The sequence below is a fragment of the Orcinus orca genome, chromosome 2 (assembly GCF_937001465.1).
Source record: "Orcinus orca chromosome 2, mOrcOrc1.1, whole genome shotgun sequence".
NCBI lineage: Eukaryota > Metazoa > Chordata > Mammalia > Artiodactyla > Delphinidae > Orcinus > Orcinus orca.
Genome location: NC_064560.1, coordinates 31,663,414 through 31,682,329, shown reverse-complemented (window position 1 = coordinate 31,682,329; position 18,916 = coordinate 31,663,414).

Sequence of the window (18,916 nt, the reverse complement as noted above, 5' to 3'; positions counted from 1 at the left end):
CTTACTTCACTTAGAATCATCGTACCTGAATCCACTCATTATGCTGCTATGGGCCTGATGACATAGATTTCATTGCTGAGTGATATTGCATTGTACGTAAGTACCACAACTTCTTTATCCAGTTTTCACTTTCTGTGATATTGAACTTGTACCGTAAACGAGGTTCTTGTAAACAGAGCCGTCCCAAACTTTGGGGTCGCTGTGCCTTTTTGATTTTAATTTCCCTAATCTATACGACCATAAGTGGAAGTGCCCTAGGCTCTGCTGTTTGTTTTTTAGATGTTTCAGGAAACACCATACACTTCTCCAGAGTGGCTGTTGGCAATTTACATCCCGCCCGTCAGCATAACAAGGCTCCCAGTTCTCCATGGCCTGTCCTGCCTTTCTGGATTTTACACTTTTTTCAGATGTCCCTTTTGACCGGGGGGCAGTGAGACTTCATTGTAGTGCAGATTTCCTTTGCAAGCTTGCTTGGTTGGCTAAAAAGGGCGTACGCGTTTTTTCCTGAATATATTCAGGAAAAAACGCGTACGCCCTTTTTGGCCAAGTGCATCATTGTGGACGTTCTGCCTCTTTTCCTATGCTTTACATGCAATTCCAGTCTACCTCCTGAAATTGGTTTCCTGCAATTCTGCCCCGCTTTCAAGTCCTCTTGGCAACCTTACTTCAATATATTTTTGGACGATAGCTGTCATTTATAACTCTGCAGGTTTGTGAATTACAGTGCCCCTGAGCTCCTTTCTTCAACTCGCTTTCTTGTGAGCTGGCCGCAACACCGCAGGATTGCTTCAGGCCCTAGTGTGGTTCTGGCATGGCACGCTGAGCCTTTGGTTAATTCCTCTTCTTGGTGGGAAATGAGAGTTAAATTTGCCCGTCCAGACACCTCCAGCTAGTCTCTCATTGGTTCTCCCTATTCCTGTTCATTTTCCGCAGAATTTGCAAACTGGGCCAAACAGGAGGTTAAAGGCACTGACTCTCCAAGTGGGGAGAGTGTTAGTAAAGCGTCTGTAATGTTGCACCCGAGTACCAGGGGACGAAAACTGAGATACATTTGAACACGTTTCCCGATCACATGGTGGATCATACTCTGGGTTCCACATGCATGTTTTAGCTGAAGGAAGAATCCCTTAAACCTGGAGAGTTGAGACCCATGGAATGGGTACCATGCAATATGACTTCAAAGGGTCTGCATTTGCTCACCGAACCTCACCAATCCAATCACTGCTGCATTTATGCCACTGTACACATGCTTGATTCTCTTTCGGAGACATATAAATCCATAGGTTTTAAGATTCTTACTAGTCAGGTATATTCTTAGGCGTTTAATATGGGGTGTTGAGTCCACTTTGTTGAGCAAGGAGTAGCTCTTGTCTATTACATATTTGGCTTATGGAAAGGTATCTGTGCTAATTTCAATCTCTGGTTTTATGCAGCACCCCAACTCACCTTTCCCCTTAAGCAAGCATAAGTTGGTTTTCTACATTTGAGACCCTGTTCTGTTTTGTAATTCAGTTCCTGTGTAGCCAAGTTTACATTCCGTGTAGTAGTGATATGTTATGATGTTTCTTTTTCTGTGTGACTTATTTCACTTATAATAATCGTACCTGAATCCACTCATTATGCTGCTACGGGCCTGATGACATAGATTTTATTGCTGAGGGATATTGCATTGTACGTAAGTACCACAACTTCTTTAACCACTTTTTGCTTTCTGTGATATTGAACTTGTACCATAAACGAGGATCTTGTAAAGAGAGCCGTCCCAAACTTTGGGGTGGCTGTGTCTTTTTGATCTTAATTTCCCTAAACTATAGGACCATAAGTGGAAGTGCCCTAGGCTCTGTTGCTTTGTTTTTTAGATGTTTCAGGAAGCACCGTACACTTCTCCAGAGTGGCTGTTGGCAATTTACATCCCACCCATCAGCATAACAAGGCTCCCAGTTCTCCATGGCCTGTCCTGCCTTTCTGGATTTTACACTTTTTTCAAATGGCCCTTTAGACCGGGGGGCAGTGAGACTTCATTGTAGTGCAGATTTCCTTTGCAAGCTTGCTTGGTTCGCCAAAAAGTGCGTATGCGTATTTTCCTGAATATATTCAGGAAAAAACGCATACGCACTTTTTGGCCAAGTGCATCATTGTGGACGTTCTGCCTCTTTTCCTATGCTTTACATGCAATTCCAGTCTACCTCCTGAAATTGGTTTCCTGCAATTCTGCCCCGCTTTGAAGTCCTCTTGGCAGCCTTACTTCAATATATTTTTGGACGATAGCTGTCATTTATAACTCTGCAGGTTTGTGAATCAGAGTGCCCCTGAGCTCCTTTCTTCAACTCGCTTTCTTGTGAGCTGGCCGCAACACCGCAGGATTGCTTCAGGCCCTAGTGTGGTTCCGGCATGGCACGCTGAGCCTTTGGATAATTCCTCTTCCTGGTGGGAAATGAGAGTTAAATTTGCCCATCCAGACACCTCCAGCTCTTCTCTCATTGGTTCTCCGTATTCCTGTTCATTTTCCACAGAAATTGCAAACTGGGCCAAACAGGAGTTTAAAGGCACTGACTCTCCAAGTGGGGAGAGTGTTAGTAAAGTGTCTGGAATGTTGCACCCAAGTACCAGTGGACGAACAATGAGACACATTTGAACACGTTTCCCGATCACACGGTGGATCATAATCTGGGTTCTACATGCATGTTTTAGCTGAAGGAAGAATCCCTTAAACCTGGAGAGTTGAGACCCATGGAATGGGTACCATGCCATATAACTTCAAAGGGTCTGCATTTGCTCACCGAACCTCACCAATCGTAACACTTCTGACTTTTTGCCGCTGTACACACGCTTGATTCTCTTTCGGAGACATATAAATCCATAGGTTTTCAGATTCTTACTAGTCAGGTATATTCTTAGGCGTTTAATATGGGGTGTTGAGTCCACTTCGTTGAACAAGGAGTAGCTCTTGTCTATTATATATTTGGCTTATGGAACAGTATCTGTGCTAATTTCAATCTCTGGTTTTATGCAGCACCCCAACTCACCTTTCCCCTTAAGCAAACATAAGTTGGTTTTCTACATTTGAGACCCTGTTCTGTTTTGTAATTCAGTTCCTGTGTAGCCATGTTTACATTCCGTGTAGTAGTGATATCTTATGATGTTTCTTTTTCTGTGTGACTTATTTCACTTAGAATCATCGTACCTGAATCCACTCATTATGCTGCTACGGGCCTGATGATATAGATTTCATTACCAAGTGATATTGCATTGTACGTAAGTACCATAACTTCTTTATCCATTTTTCGCTTTCTGTGATATTGAACTTGTACCGTAAACGAGGTTCTTGTAAAGAGAGCCGTCCCAAACTTTGGGGTGGCTGTGTCTTTTTGATTTTAATTTCCCTAATCTATAGGACATAAGTGGAAGTGCCCTAGGCTCTGTTGTTTTGTTTTTTAGATCTTTCAGGAAACACCATACACTTCTCCAGAGTGGCTGTTGGCAATTTACATCCCGCCCATCAGCATAACAAGGCTCCCAGTTCTCCATGGCCTGTACTGCCTTTCTGGATTTTACAATTTTTTCAGATGGCCCTTTTGACTGGGGGGCAGTGAGACTTCATTTTAGTGCAGATTTCCTTTGCAAGCTTGCTTGGTTGGCCGAAAAGGGCATGTGCGTTTTTTCCTGAATATATTCAGGAAAGAACACATACGCCATTTTTGGCCAAGTGCATCATTGTGGACGTTCTGCCTCTTTTCCTATGCTTTACATGCAATTCCAGTCTACCTCCTGAAATCGGTTTCCTGTAATTCTGCCCCGCTTTCAAGTCCTCTTGGCAGCCTTACTTCAATATATTTTTGGACGATAGCTGTCATTTATAACTCTGCAGGTTTGTGAATCAGAGTGCTCCTGAGCTCCTTTCTTCAACTCGCCTTCTTGTGAGCTGGCCGCACCACCGCAGGATTGCTTCAGGCCCTAGTGTGGTTCCAGCATGGCACATTGAGCCTTTGGTTAATTCCTCTTCCTGGTGGGAAATGAGAGTTAAATTTGCCCGTCCAGACACCTCCAGCTAGTCTCTCATTGGTTCTCCCTATTCCTGTTCATTTTCCGCAGAAATTGCAAACTGGGCCAAATAGGAGGTTAAAGGCACTGACTCTCCAAGTGGGGAGAGTGTTAGTAAAGCGTCTGGAATGTTGCACCCGAGTACCAGGGGACGAAAACTGAGACACATTTGAACACGTTTCCCGATCACACGGTGGATCATACTCTGGGTTCCACATGCATGTATTAGCTGAATGAAGAATCCCTTAAACCTGGAGAGTTGAGACCCATGGAATGGGTACCATGCAATATGACTTCAAAGGGTCTGCATTTGCTCACCGAACCTCACCAATCCTATCACTGCTGCGTTTATGCCGCTGTACACACGCTTGATTCTCTTTCGGAGACATATAAATCCATAGGTTTTAAGATTCTTACTAGTCAGGTATATTCTTAGGCGTTTAATATGGGGTGTTGAGTCCACTTCGTTGAGCAAGGAGTAGCTCTTGTCTATTACATATTTGGCTTTGGAACGGTATCTCTGCTAATTTCAATCTCTAGTTTTATGCAGCACCCCAACTCACCTTTCCCCTTAAGCAAGCATAAGTTGGTTTTCTACATTTGAGACCCTGTTCTGTTTTGTAATTCAGTTCCTGTGTAGCCAAGTTTACATTCCGTGTATTAGTGATATCTTATGATGTTTCTTTTTCTGTGTGACTTATTTCACTTAGAATCATCGTACCTGAATCCACTCATTATGCTGCTATGGGCCTGATGACATAGATTTCTTTGCTGAGTGATATTGCATTGTACGTAAGTACCACAAATTCTCTATCCATTTTTCGCTTTCTGTGATATTGAACTTGAACCATAAACGAGGATCTTGTAAACAGAGCCGTCCCAAACTTTGGGGTGGCTGTGTCTTTTTGATCTTAATTTCCCTAAACTATAGGACCATAAGTGGAAGTGCCCTAGGCTCTGTTGCTTTGTTTCTTAGATGTTTCAGGAAACACCATACACTTTTCCAGAGTGGCTGTTGGCAATTTACATCCCGCCCATCAGCATAACAAGGCTCCCAGTTCTCCATGGCCTGTCCTGCCTTTCTGGATTTTACACGTTTTTCAGATGACCCTTTTGACCGGGGGGCAGTGAGACTTAATTGTAGTGCAGATTTCCGTTGCAAGCTTGCTTTGTTGGCCAAAAAGGGCATATGCGTTTTTTCCTGAATATATTCAGGAAACAACGCATACGCCCTTTTTGGCCAAGTGCATCATTGTGGACATTCTGCCCCTTTTCCTATGCTTTACATGCAATTCCAGTCTACCTCCTGAAATCGGTTTCCTGCAATTCTGCCCCGCTTTCAAGTCCTCTTAGCAACCTTACTTCAATATATTTTTTTGGACGATAGCTGTCATTTATAACTCTGCAGGTTTGTGAATTAAAGTGCCCCTGAGCTCCTTTCTTCAACTCGCTTTCTTGTGAGCTGGCCGCAACACCGCAGGATTGCTTCAGGCCCTAGTGTGGTTCCGGCATGCCACGCTGAGCCTTTGGTTAATTCCTCTTCCTGGTGGGAGATGGGAGTTAAATTTGCCCGTCCAGACACCTCCAGCTAGTCTCTCATTGGTTCTCCCTATTCCTGTCCCTTTTCTGCAGAAATTGCAAACTGGGCCAAACAGGAGGTTAAAGGCACTGATCTCCAAGTGGGGAGAGTGTTAGTAAAGCGTCTGGAATGTTGCACCCGAGTACCAGGGATGAAAACTGAGACACATTTGAACACGTTTCCCGATCACACGGTGGATCATACTCTGGGTTCCACATGCATGTTTCAGCTGAAGGAAGAATCCCTTAAACCTGGAGAGTTGAGACCCATGGAATGGGTACCATGCAATATGACTTCAAAGGGTCTGCATTTGCTCACCGAACCTCACCAATCCTATCACTGCTGCGTTTATGCCACTGTACACACGCTTGATTCTCTTTCGGAGACATATAAATCCATAGGTTTTAAGATTCTTACTAGTCAGGTATATTCTTAGGCGTTTAATATGGGATGTTGAGTCCACTTCGTTGTTCAAGGAATAGCTCTTGTCTATTACATATTTGGCTTATGGAAAGGTATCTGTGCTAATTTCAATCTCTGGTTTTATGCAGCACCCCAACTCACCTTTCCCCTTAAGCAAACATAAGTTGGTTTTCTACATTTGAGACCCTGTTCTGTTTTGTAATTCAGTTCCTGTGTAGCCATGTTTACATTCCGTGTAGTAGTGATATCTTATGATGTTTCTTTTTCTGTGTGACTTATTTCACTTAGAATCATCGTACCTGAATCCACTCATTATGCTGCTACGGGCCTGATGACATAGATTTCATTGCCAAGTGATATTGCATTGTACGTAAGTACCATAACTTCTTTATCCATTTTTCGCTTTCTGTGATATTGAACTTGTACCGTAAACGAGGTTCTTGTAAAGAGAGCCGTCCCAAACTTTGGGGTGGCTGTGTCTTTTTGATTTTAATTTCCATAATCTATAGGACATAAGTGGAAGTGCCCTAGGCTCTGTTGTTTTGTTTTTTAGATGTTTCAGGAAACACCATACACTTCTCCAGAGTGGCTGTTGGCAATTTACATCCCGCCCATCAGCATAACAAGGCTCCCAGTTCTCCATGGCCTGTCCTGCCTTTCTGGATTTTACACTTTTTTCAGATGGCCCTTTTGACCGGGGGGCAGTGAGACTTCATTGTTGTGCAGATTTCCTTTGCAAGCTTGCTTGGTTGGCCAAAAAGGGCATATGCGTTTTTTCCTGAATATATTCAGGAAAGAACGCATACGCCATTTTTGGCCAAGTGCATCATTGTGGACGTTCTGCCTCTTTTCCTATGCTTTACATGCAATTCCACTCTACCTCCTGAAATCGGTTTCCTGCAATTCTGCCCCGCTTTCAAGTCCTCTTGGTAGCCTTACTTCAATATATTTTTGGACGATAGCTGTCATTTATAACTCTGCAGGTTTGTGAATGACAGTGCCCCTGAGCTCCTTCCTTCAACTCACTTTCTTGTGAGCTGGCCGCAACACCGCAGGATTGCTTCAGACCCTAGTGTGGTTCCGGCATGGCACGCTTAGCCTTTGGTTAATTCCTCTTCCTGGTGGGAAATGAGAGTTAAATTTGCCCGTCCAGACACCTAGAGCTAGTCTCCCATTGGTTCTCCCTATTTCTGTTCATCTTACGCAGAAATTGCAAACTGTGCCAAACAGGAGGTTAAAGGAATGGACTCTCCAACTAGGGAGAGTGTTAGTAAAGCGTCTGGAATGTTGCACCCGAGTACCAGGGGATGAAAACTAAGACACATTTGAACACGTTTCCCAATCACACGGTGGATCATACTCTGGGTTCCACATGCATGTTTTAGCTGAATGAAAAATCCCTTAAACCTGGAGAGTTGAGACCCATGGAATGGGTACCATGCAATATGACTTCAAAGGGTATGCATTTGCTCACCGAACCTCACCAATCCTATCACTGCTGCGTTTTGCCGCTGTACACACGCTTGATTCTCTTTCAGAGACATATAAATCCATAGGTTTTAAGATTCTTACTAGTCAGGTATATTCTTAGGCGTTTAATATGGGGTGTTGAGTCCACTTCATTGAGCAAGGAGTAGCTCTTGTCTATTACATATTTGGCTTATGGAACGATATCTGTGCTAATTTCCATCTCTGGTTTTATGCAGCACCCCAACTCACCTTTCCCCTGAAGCAAGCATAAGATGGTTTTCTACATTTGAGACCCTGTTCTGTTTTGTAATTCAGTTCCTGTGTAGCCAAGTTTACATTCCGTGTATTAGTGATATCTTATGATTTTTCTTTTTCTGTGCGACTTACTTCACTTAGAATCATCGTACCTGAATCCACTCATTATGCTGCTATGGGCCTGATGACATAGATTTCATTGCTGAGTGATATTGCATTGTACGTAAGTACCACAACTTCTTTATCCATTTTTCGCTTTCTGTGATATTGAACTTGTACCGTAAACGAGGTTCTTGTAAACAGAGCCGTCCCAAACTTTGGGGTCGCTGTGCCTTTTTGATTTTAATTTCCCTAATCTATACGACCATAAGTGGAAGTGCCCTAGGCTCTGCTGTTTGTTTTTTAGATGTTTCAGGAAACACCATACAGTTCTCCAGAGTGGCTGTTGGCAATTTACATCCCGCCCGTCAGCATAACAAGGCTCCCAGTTCTCCATGGCCTGTCCTGCCTTTCTGGATTTTACACTTTTTTCAGATGTCCCTTTTGACCGGGGGGCAGTGAGACTTCATTGTAGTGCAGATTTCCTATGCAAGCTTGCTTGGTTGGCTAAAAAGGGCGTACGCGTTTTTTCCTGAATATATTCAGGAAAAAACGCGTACGCCCTTTTTGGCCAAGTGCATCATTGTGGACGTTCTGCCTCTTTTCCTATGCTTTACATGCAATTCCAGTCTACCTCCTGAAATCGGTTTCCTGCAATTCTGCACCGCTTTCAAGTCCTCTTGGCAACCTTACTTCAATATATTTTTGGACGATAGCTGTCGTTTATAACTCTGCAGGTTTGTGAATTACAGTGCCCCTGAGCTCCTTTCTTCAACTCGCTTTCTTGTGAGCTGGCCGCAACACCGCAGGATTGCTTCAGGCCCTAGTGTGGTTCTGGCATGGCACGCTGAGCCTTTGGTTAATTCCTCTTCTTGGTGGGAAATGAGAGTTAAATTTGCCCGTCCAGACACCTCCAGCTAGTCTCTCATTGGTTCTCCCTATTCCTGTTCATTTTCCGCAGAATTTGCAAACTGGGCCAAACAGGAGGTTAAAGGCACTGACTCTCCAAGTGGGGAGAGTGTTAGTAAAGCGTCTGTAATGTTGCACCCGAGTACCAGGGGACGAAAACTGAGACACATTTGAACACGTTTCCCGATCACATGGTGGATCATACTCTGGGTTCCACATGCATGTTTTAGCTGAAGGAAGAATCCCTTAAACCTGGAGAGTTGAGACCCATGGAATGGGTACCATGCAATATGACTTCAAAGGGTCTGCATTTGCTCACCGAACCTCACCAATCCAATCACTGCTGCATTTATGCCACTGTACACATGCTTGATTCTCTTTCGGAGACATATAAATCCATAGGTTTTAAGATTCTTACTAGTCAGGTATATTCTTAGGCGTTTAATATGGGGTGTTGAGTCCACTTTGTTGAGCAAGGAGTAGCTCTTGTCTATTACATATTTGGCTTATGGAAAGGTATCTGTGCTAATTTCAATCTCTGGTTTTATGCAGCACCCCAACTCACCTTTCCCCTTAAGCAAGCATAAGTTGGTTTTCTACATTTGAGACCCTGTTCTGTTTTGTAATTCAGTTCCTGTGTAGCCAAGTTTACATTCCGTGTAGTAGTGATATGTTATGATGTTTCTTTTTCTGTGTGACTTATTTCACTTATAATAATCGTACCTGAATCCACTCATTATGCTGCTACGGGCCTGATGACATAGATTTTATTGCTGAGGGATATTGCATTGTACGTAAGTACCACAACTTCTTTAACCATTTTTTGCTTTCTGTGATATTGAACTTGTACCGTAAACGAGGATCTTGTAAAGAGAGCCGTCCCAAACTTTGGGGTGGCTGTGTCTTTTTGATCTTAATTTCCCTAAACTATAGGACCATAAGTGGAAGTGCCCTAGGCTCTGTTGCTTTGTTTTTTAGATGTTTCAGGAAGCACCGTACACTTCTCCAGAGTGGCTGTTGGCAATTTACATCCCACCCATCAGCATAACAAGGCTCCCAGTTCTCCATGGCCTGTCCTGCCTTTCTGGATTTTACACTTTTTTCAAATGGCCCTTTAGACCGGGGGGCAGTGAGACTTCATTGTAGTGCAGATTTCCTTTGCAAGCTTGCTTGGTTCGCCAAAAAGTGCGTATGCGTATTTTCCTGAATATATTCAGGAAAAAACGCATACGCACTTTTTGGCCAAGTGCATCATTGTGGACGTTCTGCCTCTTTTCCTATGCTTTACATGCAATTCCAGTCTACCTCCTGAAATTGGTTTCCTGCAATTCTGCCCCGCTTTGAAGTCCTCTTGGCAGCCTTACTTCAATATATTTTTGGACGATAGCTGTCATTTATAACTCTGCAGGTTTGTGAATCAGAGTGCCCCTGAGCTCCTTTCTTCAACTCGCTTTCTTGTGAGCTGGCCGCAACACCGCAGGATTGCTTCAGGCCCTAGTGTGGTTCCGGCATGGCACGCTGAGCCTTTGGATAATTCCTCTTCCTGGTGGGAAATGAGAGTTAAATTTGCCCATCCAGACACCTCCAGCTCTTCTCTCATTGGTTCTCCGTATTCCTGTTCATTTTCCACAGAAATTGCAAACTGGGCCAAACAGGAGTTTAAAGGCACTGACTCTCCAAGTGGGGAGAGTGTTAGTAAAGTGTCTGGAATGTTGCACCCAAGTACCAGTGGACGAACAATGAGACACATTTGAACACGTTTCCCGATCGCACGGTGGATCATAATCTGGGTTCTACATGCATGTTTTAGCTGAAGGAAGAATCCCTTAAACCTGGAGAGTTGAGACCCATGGAATGGGTACCATGCCATATAACTTCAAAGGGTCTGCATTTGCTCACCGAACCTCACCAATCGTAACACTTCTGACTTTTTGCCGCTGTACACACGCTTGATTCTCTTTCGGAGACATATAAATCCATAGGTTTTCAGATTCTTACTAGTCAGGTATATTCTTAGGCGTTTAATATGGGGTGTTGAGTCCACTTCGTTGAACAAGGAGTAGCTCTTGTCTATTATATATTTGGCTTATGGAACAGTATCTGTGCTAATTTCAATCTCTGGTTTTATGCAGCACCCCAACTCACCTTTCCCCTTAAGCAAACATAAGTTGGTTTTCTACATTTGAGACCCTGTTCTGTTTTGTAATTCAGTTCCTGTGTAGCCATGTTTACATTCCGTGTAGTAGTGATATCTTATGATGTTTCTTTTTCTGTGTGACTTATTTCACTTAGAATCATCGTACCTGAATCCACTCATTATGCTGCTACGGGCCTGATGATATAGATTTCATTACCAAGTGATATTGCATTGTACGTAAGTACCATAACTTCTTTATCCATTTTTCGCTTTCTGTGATATTGAACTTGTACCGTAAACGAGGTTCTTGTAAAGAGAGCCGTCCCAAACTTTGGGGTGGCTGTGTCTTTTTGATTTTAATTTCCCTAATCTATAGGACATAAGTGGAAGTGCCCTAGGCTCTGTTGTTTTGTTTTTTAGATCTTTCAGGAAACACCATACACTTCTCCAGAGTGGCTGTTGGCAATTTACATCCCGCCCATCAGCATAACAAGGCTCCCAGTTCTCCATGGCCTGTACTGCCTTTCTGGATTTTACAATTTTTTCAGATGGCCCTTTTGACTGGGGGGCAGTGAGACTTCATTTTAGTGCAGATTTCCTTTGCAAGCTTGCTTGGTTGGCCGAAAAGGGCATGTGCGTTTTTTCCTGAATATATTCAGGAAAGAACACATACGCCATTTTTGGCCAAGTGCATCATTGTGGACGTTCTGCCTCTTTTCCTATGCTTTACATGCAATTCCAGTCTACCTCCTGAAATCGGTTTCCTGTAATTCTGCCCCGCTTTCAAGTCCTCTTGGCAGCCTTACTTCAATATATTTTTGGACGATAGCTGTCATTTATAACTCTGCAGGTTTGTGAATCAGAGTGCTCCTGAGCTCCTTTCTTCAACTCGCCTTCTTGTGAGCTGGCCGCACCACCGCAGGATTGCTTCAGGCCCTAGTGTGGTTCCAGCATGGCACATTGAGCCTTTGGTTAATTCCTCTTCCTGGTGGGAAATGAGAGTTAAATTTGCCCGTCCAGACACCTCCAGCTAGTCTCTCATTGGTTCTCCCTATTCCTGTTCATTTTCCGCAGAAATTGCAAACTGGGCCAAATAGGAGGTTAAAGGCACTGACTCTCCAAGTGTGGAGAGTGTTAGTAAAGCGTCTGGAATGTTGCAACCGAGTACCAGGGGACGAAAACTGAGACACATTTGAACACGTTTCCCGATCACACGGTGGATCATACTCTGGGTTCCACATGCATGTATTAGCTGAATGAAGAATCCCTTAAACCTGGAGAGTTGAGACCCATGGAATGGGTACCATGCAATATGACTTCAAAGGGTCTGCATTTGCTCACCGAACCTCACCAATCCTATCACTGCTGCGTTTATGCCGCTGTACACACGCTTGATTCTCTTTCGGAGACATATAAATCCATAGGTTTTAAGATTCTTACTAGTCAGGTATATTCTTAGGCGTTTAATATGGGGTGTTGAGTCCACTTCGTTGAGCAAGGAGTAGCTCTTGTCTATTACATATTTGGCTTTGGAACGGTATCTCTGCTAATTTCAATCTCTAGTTTTATGCAGCACCCCAACTCACCTTTCCCCTTAAGCAAGCATAAGTTGGTTTTCTACATTTGAGACCCTGTTCTGTTTTGTAATTCAGTTCCTGTGTAGCCAAGTTTACATTCCGTGTATTAGTGATATCTTATGATGTTTCTTTTTCTGTGTGACTTATTTCACTTAGAATCATCGTACCTGAATCCACTCATTATGCTGCTATGGGCCTGATGACATAGATTTCTTTGCTGAGTGATATTGCATTGTACGTAAGTACCACAAATTCTCTATCCATTTTTCGCTTTCTGTGATATTGAACTTGAACCATAAACGAGGATCTTGTAAACAGAGCCGTCCCAAACTTTGGGGTGGCTGTGTCTTTTTGATCTTAATTTCCCTAAACTATAGGACCATAAGTGGAAGTGCCCTAGGCTCTGTTGCTTTGTTTCTTAGATGTTTCAGGAAACACCATACACTTTTCCAGAGTGGCTGTTGGCAATTTACATCCCGCCCATCAGCATAACAAGGCTCCCAGTTCTCCATGGCCTGTCCTGCCTTTCTGGATTTTACACGTTTTTCAGATGACCCTTTTGACCGGGGGGCAGTGAGACTTAATTGTAGTGCAGATTTCCGTTGCAAGCTTGCTTTGTTGGCCAAAAAGGGCATATGCGTTTTTTCCTGAATATATTCAGGAAACAACGCATACGCCCTTTTTGGCCAAGTGCATCATTGTGGACATTCTGCCCCTTTTCCTATGCTTTACATGCAATTCCAGTCTACCTCCTGAAATCGGTTTCCTGCAATTCTGCCCCGCTTTCAAGTCCTCTTAGCAACCTTACTTCAATATATTTTTTTGGACGATAGCTGTCATTTATAACTCTGCAGGTTTGTGAATTAAAGTGCCCCTGAGCTCCTTTCTTCAACTCGCTTTCTTGTGAGCTGGCCGCAACACCGCAGGATTGCTTCAGGCCCTAGTGTGGTTCCGGCATGCCACGCTGAGCCTTTGGTTAATTCCTCTTCCTGGTGGGAGATGGGAGTTAAATTTGCCCGTCCAGACACCTCCAGCTAGTCTCTCATTGGTTCTCCCTATTCCTGTCCCTTTTCTGCAGAAATTGCAAACTGGGCCAAACAGGAGGTTAAAGGCACTGATCTCCAAGTGGGGAGAGTGTTAGTAAAGCGTCTGGAATGTTGCACCCGAGTACCAGGGATGAAAACTGAGACACATTTGAACACGTTTCCCGATCACACGGTGGATCATACTCTGGGTTCCACATGCATGTTTCAGCTGAAGGAAGAATCCCTTAAACCTGGAGAGTTGAGACCCATGGAATGGGTACCATGCAATATGACTTCAAAGGGTCTGCATTTGCTCACCGAACCTCACCAATCCTATCACTGCTGCGTTTATGCCATTGTACACACGCTTGATTCTCTTTCGGAGACATATAAATCCATAGGTTTTAAGATTCTTACTAGTCAGGTATATTCTTAGGCGTTTAATATGGGATGTTGAGTCCACTTCGTTGTTCAAGGAATAGCTCTTGTCTATTACATATTTGGCTTATGGAAAGGTATCTGTGCTAATTTCAATCTCTGGTTTTATGCAGCACCCCAACTCACCTTTCCCCTTAAGCAAACATAAGTTGGTTTTCTACATTTGAGACCCTGTTCTGTTTTGTAATTCAGTTCCTGTGTAGCCATGTTTACATTCCGTGTAGTAGTGATATCTTATGATGTTTCTTTTTCTGTGTGACTTATTTCACTTAGAATCATCGTACCTGAATCCACTCATTATGCTGCTACGGGCCTGATGACATAGATTTCATTGCCAAGTGATATTGCATTGTACGTAAGTACCATAACTTCTTTATCCATTTTTCGCTTTCTGTGATATTGAACTTGTACCGTAAACGAGGTTCTTGTAAAGAGAGCCGTCCCAAACTTTGGGGTGGCTGTGTCTTTTTGATTTTAATTTCCATAATCTATAGGACATAAGTGGAAGTGCCCTAGGCTCTGTTGTTTTGTTTTTTAGATGTTTCAGGAAACACCATACACTTCTCCAGAGTGGCTGTTGGCAATTTACATCCCGCCCATCAGCATAACAAGGCTCCCAGTTCTCCATGGCCTGTCCTGCCTTTCTGGATTTTACACTTTTTTCAGATGGCCCTTTTGACCGGGGGGCAGTGAGACTTAATTGTAGTGCAGATTTCCGTTGCAAGCTTGCTTTGTTGGCCAAAAAGGGCATATGCGTTTTTTCCTGAATATATTCAGGAAACAACGCATACGCCCTTTTTGGCCAAGTGCATCATTGTGGACATTCTGCCCCTTTTCCTATGCTTTACATGCAATTCCAGTCTACCTCCTGAAATCGGTTTCCTGCAATTCTGCCCCGCTTTCAAGTCCTCTTAGCAACCTTACTTCAATATATTTTTTTGGACGATAGCTGTCATTTATAACTCTGCAGGTTTGTGAATTAAAGTGCCCCTGAGCTCCTTTCTTCAACTCGCTTTCTTGTGAGCTGGCCGCAACACCGCAGGATTGCTTCAGGCCCTAGTGTGGTTCCGGCATGCCACGCTGAGCCTTTGGTTAATTCCTCTTCCTGGTGGGAGATGGGAGTTAAATTTGCCCGTCCAGACACCTCCAGCTAGTCTCTCATTGGTTCTCCCTATTCCTGTCCCTTTTCTGCAGAAATTGCAAACTGGGCCAAACAGGAGGTTAAAGGCACTGATCTCCAAGTGGGGAGAGTGTTAGTAAAGCGTCTGGAATGTTGCACCCGAGTACCAGGGATGAAAACTGAGACACATTTGAACACGTTTCCCGATCACACGGTGGATCATACTCTGGGTTCCACATGCATGTTTCAGCTGAAGGAAGAATCCCTTAAACCTGGAGAGTTGAGACCCATGGAATGGGTACCATGCAATATGACTTCAAAGGGTCTGCATTTGCTCACCGAACCTCACCAATCCTATCACTGCTGCGTTTATGCCATTGTACACACGCTTGATTCTCTTTCGGAGACATATAAATCCATAGGTTTTAAGATTCTTACTAGTCAGGTATATTCTTAGGCGTTTAATATGGGATGTTGAGTCCACTTCGTTGTTCAAGGAATAGCTCTTGTCTATTACATATTTGGCTTATGGAAAGGTATCTGTGCTAATTTCAATCTCTGGTTTTATGCAGCACCCCAACTCACCTTTCCCCTTAAGCAAACATAAGTTGGTTTTCTACATTTGAGACCCTGTTCTGTTTTGTAATTCAGTTCCTGTGTAGCCATGTTTACATTCCGTGTAGTAGTGATATCTTATGATGTTTCTTTTTCTGTGTGACTTATTTCACTTAGAATCATCGTACCTGAATCCACTCATTATGCTGCTACGGGCCTGATGACATAGATTTCATTGCCAAGTGATATTGCATTGTACGTAAGTACCATAACTTCTTTATCCATTTTTCGCTTTCTGTGATATTGAACTTGTACCGTAAACGAGGTTCTTGTAAAGAGAGCCGTCCCAAACTTTGGGGTGGCTGTGTCTTTTTGATTTTAATTTCCATAATCTATAGGACATAAGTGGAAGTGCCCTAGGCTCTGTTGTTTTGTTTTTTAGATGTTTCAGGAAACACCATACACTTCTCCAGAGTGGCTGTTGGCAATTTACATCCCGCCCATCAGCATAACAAGGCTCCCAGTTCTCCATGGCCTGTCCTGCCTTTCTGGATTTTACACTTTTTTCAGATGGCCCTTTTGACCGGGGGGCAGTGAGACTTCATTGTTGTGCAGATTTCCTTTGCAAGCTTGCTTGGTTGGCCAAAAAGGGCATATGCGTTTTTTCCTGAATATATTCAGGAAAGAACGCATACGCCATTTTTGGCCAAGTGCATCATTGTGGACGTTCTGCCTCTTTTCCTATGCTTTACATGCAATTCCACTCTACCTCCTGAAATCGGTTTCCTGCAATTCTGCCCCGCTTTCAAGTCCTCTTGGTAGCCTTACTTCAATATATTTTTGGACGATAGCTGTCATTTATAACTCTGCAGGTTTGTGAATGACAGTGCCCCTGAGCTCCTTCCTTCAACTCACTTTCTTGTGAGCTGGCCGCAACACCGCAGGATTGCTTCAGACCCTAGTGTGGTTCCGGCATGGCACGCTTAGCCTTTGGTTAATTCCTCTTCCTGGTGGGAAATGAGAGTTAAATTTGCCCGTCCAGACACCTAGAGCTAGTCTCCCATTGGTTCTCCCTATTTCTGTTCATCTTACGCAGAAATTGCAAACTGTGCCAAACAGGAGGTTAAAGGAATGGACTCTCCAACTAGGGAGAGTGTTAGTAAAGCGTCTGGAATGTTGCACCCGAGTACCAGGGGATGAAAACTAAGACACATTTGAACACGTTTCCCGATCACACGGTGGATCATACTCTGGGTTCCACATGCATGTTTTAGCTGAATGAAAAATCCCTTAAACCTGGAGAGTTGAGACCCATGGAATGGGTACCATGCAATATGACTTCAAAGGGTATGCATTTGCTCACCGAACCTCACCAATCCTATCACTGCTGCGTTTTGCCGCTGTACACACGCTTGATTCTCTTTCAGAGACATATAAATCCATAGGTTTTAAGATTCTTACTAGTCAGGTATATTCTTAGGCGTTTAATATGGGGTGTTGAGTCCACTTCATTGAGCAAGGAGTAGCTCTTGTCTATTACATATTTGGCTTATGGAACGATATCTGTGCTAATTTCCATCTCTGGTTTTATGCAGCACCCCAACTCACCTTTCCCCTGAAGCAAGCATAAGATGGTTTTCTACATTTGAGACCCTGTTCTGTTTTGTAATTCAGTTCCTGTGTAGCCAAGTTTACATTCCGTGTATTAGTGATATCTTATGATTTTTCTTTTTCTGTGCGACTTACTTCACTTAGAATCATCGTACCTGAATCCACTCATTATGCTGCTATGGGCCTGATGACATAGATTTCATTGCTGAGTGATATTGCATTGTACGTAAGTACCACAACTTCTTTATCCATTTTTCGCTTTCTGTGATATTGAACTTGTACCGTAAACGAGGTTCTTGTAAACAGAGCCGTCCCAAACTTTGGGGTCGCTGTGCCTTTTTGATTTTAATTTCCCTAATCTATACGACCATAAGTGGAAGTGCCCTAGGCTCTGCTGTTTGTTTTTTAGATGTTTCAGGAAACACCATACACTTCTCCAGAGTGGCTGTTGGCAATTTACATCCCGCCCGTCAGCATAACAAGGCTCCCAGTTCTCCATGGCCTGTCCTGCCTTTCTGGATTTTACACTTTTTTCAGATGTCCCTTTTGACCGGGGGGCAGTGAGACTTCATTGTAGTGCAGATTTCCTTTGCAAGCTTGCTTGGTTGGCTAAAAAGGGCGTACGCGTTTTTTCCTGAATATATTCAGGAAAAAACGCGTACGCCCTTTTTGGCCAAGTGCATCATTGTGGACGTTCTGCCTCTTTTCCTATGCTTTACATGCAATTCCAGTCTACCTCCTGAAATCGGTTTCCTGCAATTCTGCACCGCTTTCAAGTCCTCTTGGCAACCTTACTTCAATATATTTTTGGACGATAGCTGTCGTTTATAACTCTGCAGGTTTGTGAATTACAGTGCCCCTGAGCTCCTTTCTTCAACTCGCTTTCTTGTGAGCTGGCCGCAACACCGCAGGATTGCTTCAGGCCCTAGTGTGGTTCTGGCATGGCACGCTGAGCCTTTGGTTAATTCCTCTTCTTGGTGGGAAATGAGAGTTAAATTTGCCCGTCCAGACACCTCCAGCTAGTCTCTCATTGGTTCTCCCTATTCCTGTTCATTTTCCGCAGAATTTGCAAACTGGGCCAAACAGGAGGTTAAAGGCACTGACTCTCCAAGTGGGGAGAGTGTTAGTAAAGCGTCTGTAATGTTGCACCCGAGTACCAGGGGACGAAAACTGAGACACATTTGAACACGTTTCCCGATCACATGGTGGATCATACTCTGGGTTCCACATGCATGTTTTAGCTGAAGGAAGAATCCCTTAAACCTGGAGAGTTGAGACCCATGGAATGGGTACCATGCAATATGACTTCAAAGGGTCTGCATTTGCTCACCGAACCTCACCAATCCAATCACTGCTGCATTTATGCCACTGTACACATGCTTGATTCTCTTTCGGAGACATATAAATCCATAGGTTTTAAGATTCTTACTAGTCAGGTATATTCTTAGGCGTTTAATATGGGGTGTTGAGTCCACTTTGTTGAGCAAGGAATAGCTCTTGTCTATTACATATTTGGCTTATGGAAAGGTATCTGTGCTAATTTCAATCTCTGGTTTTATGCAGCACCCCAACTCACCTTTCCCCTTAAGCAAGCATAAGTTGGTTTTCTACATTTGAGACCCTGTTCTGTTTTGTAATTCAGTTCCTGTGTAGCCAAGTTTACATTCCGTGTAGTAG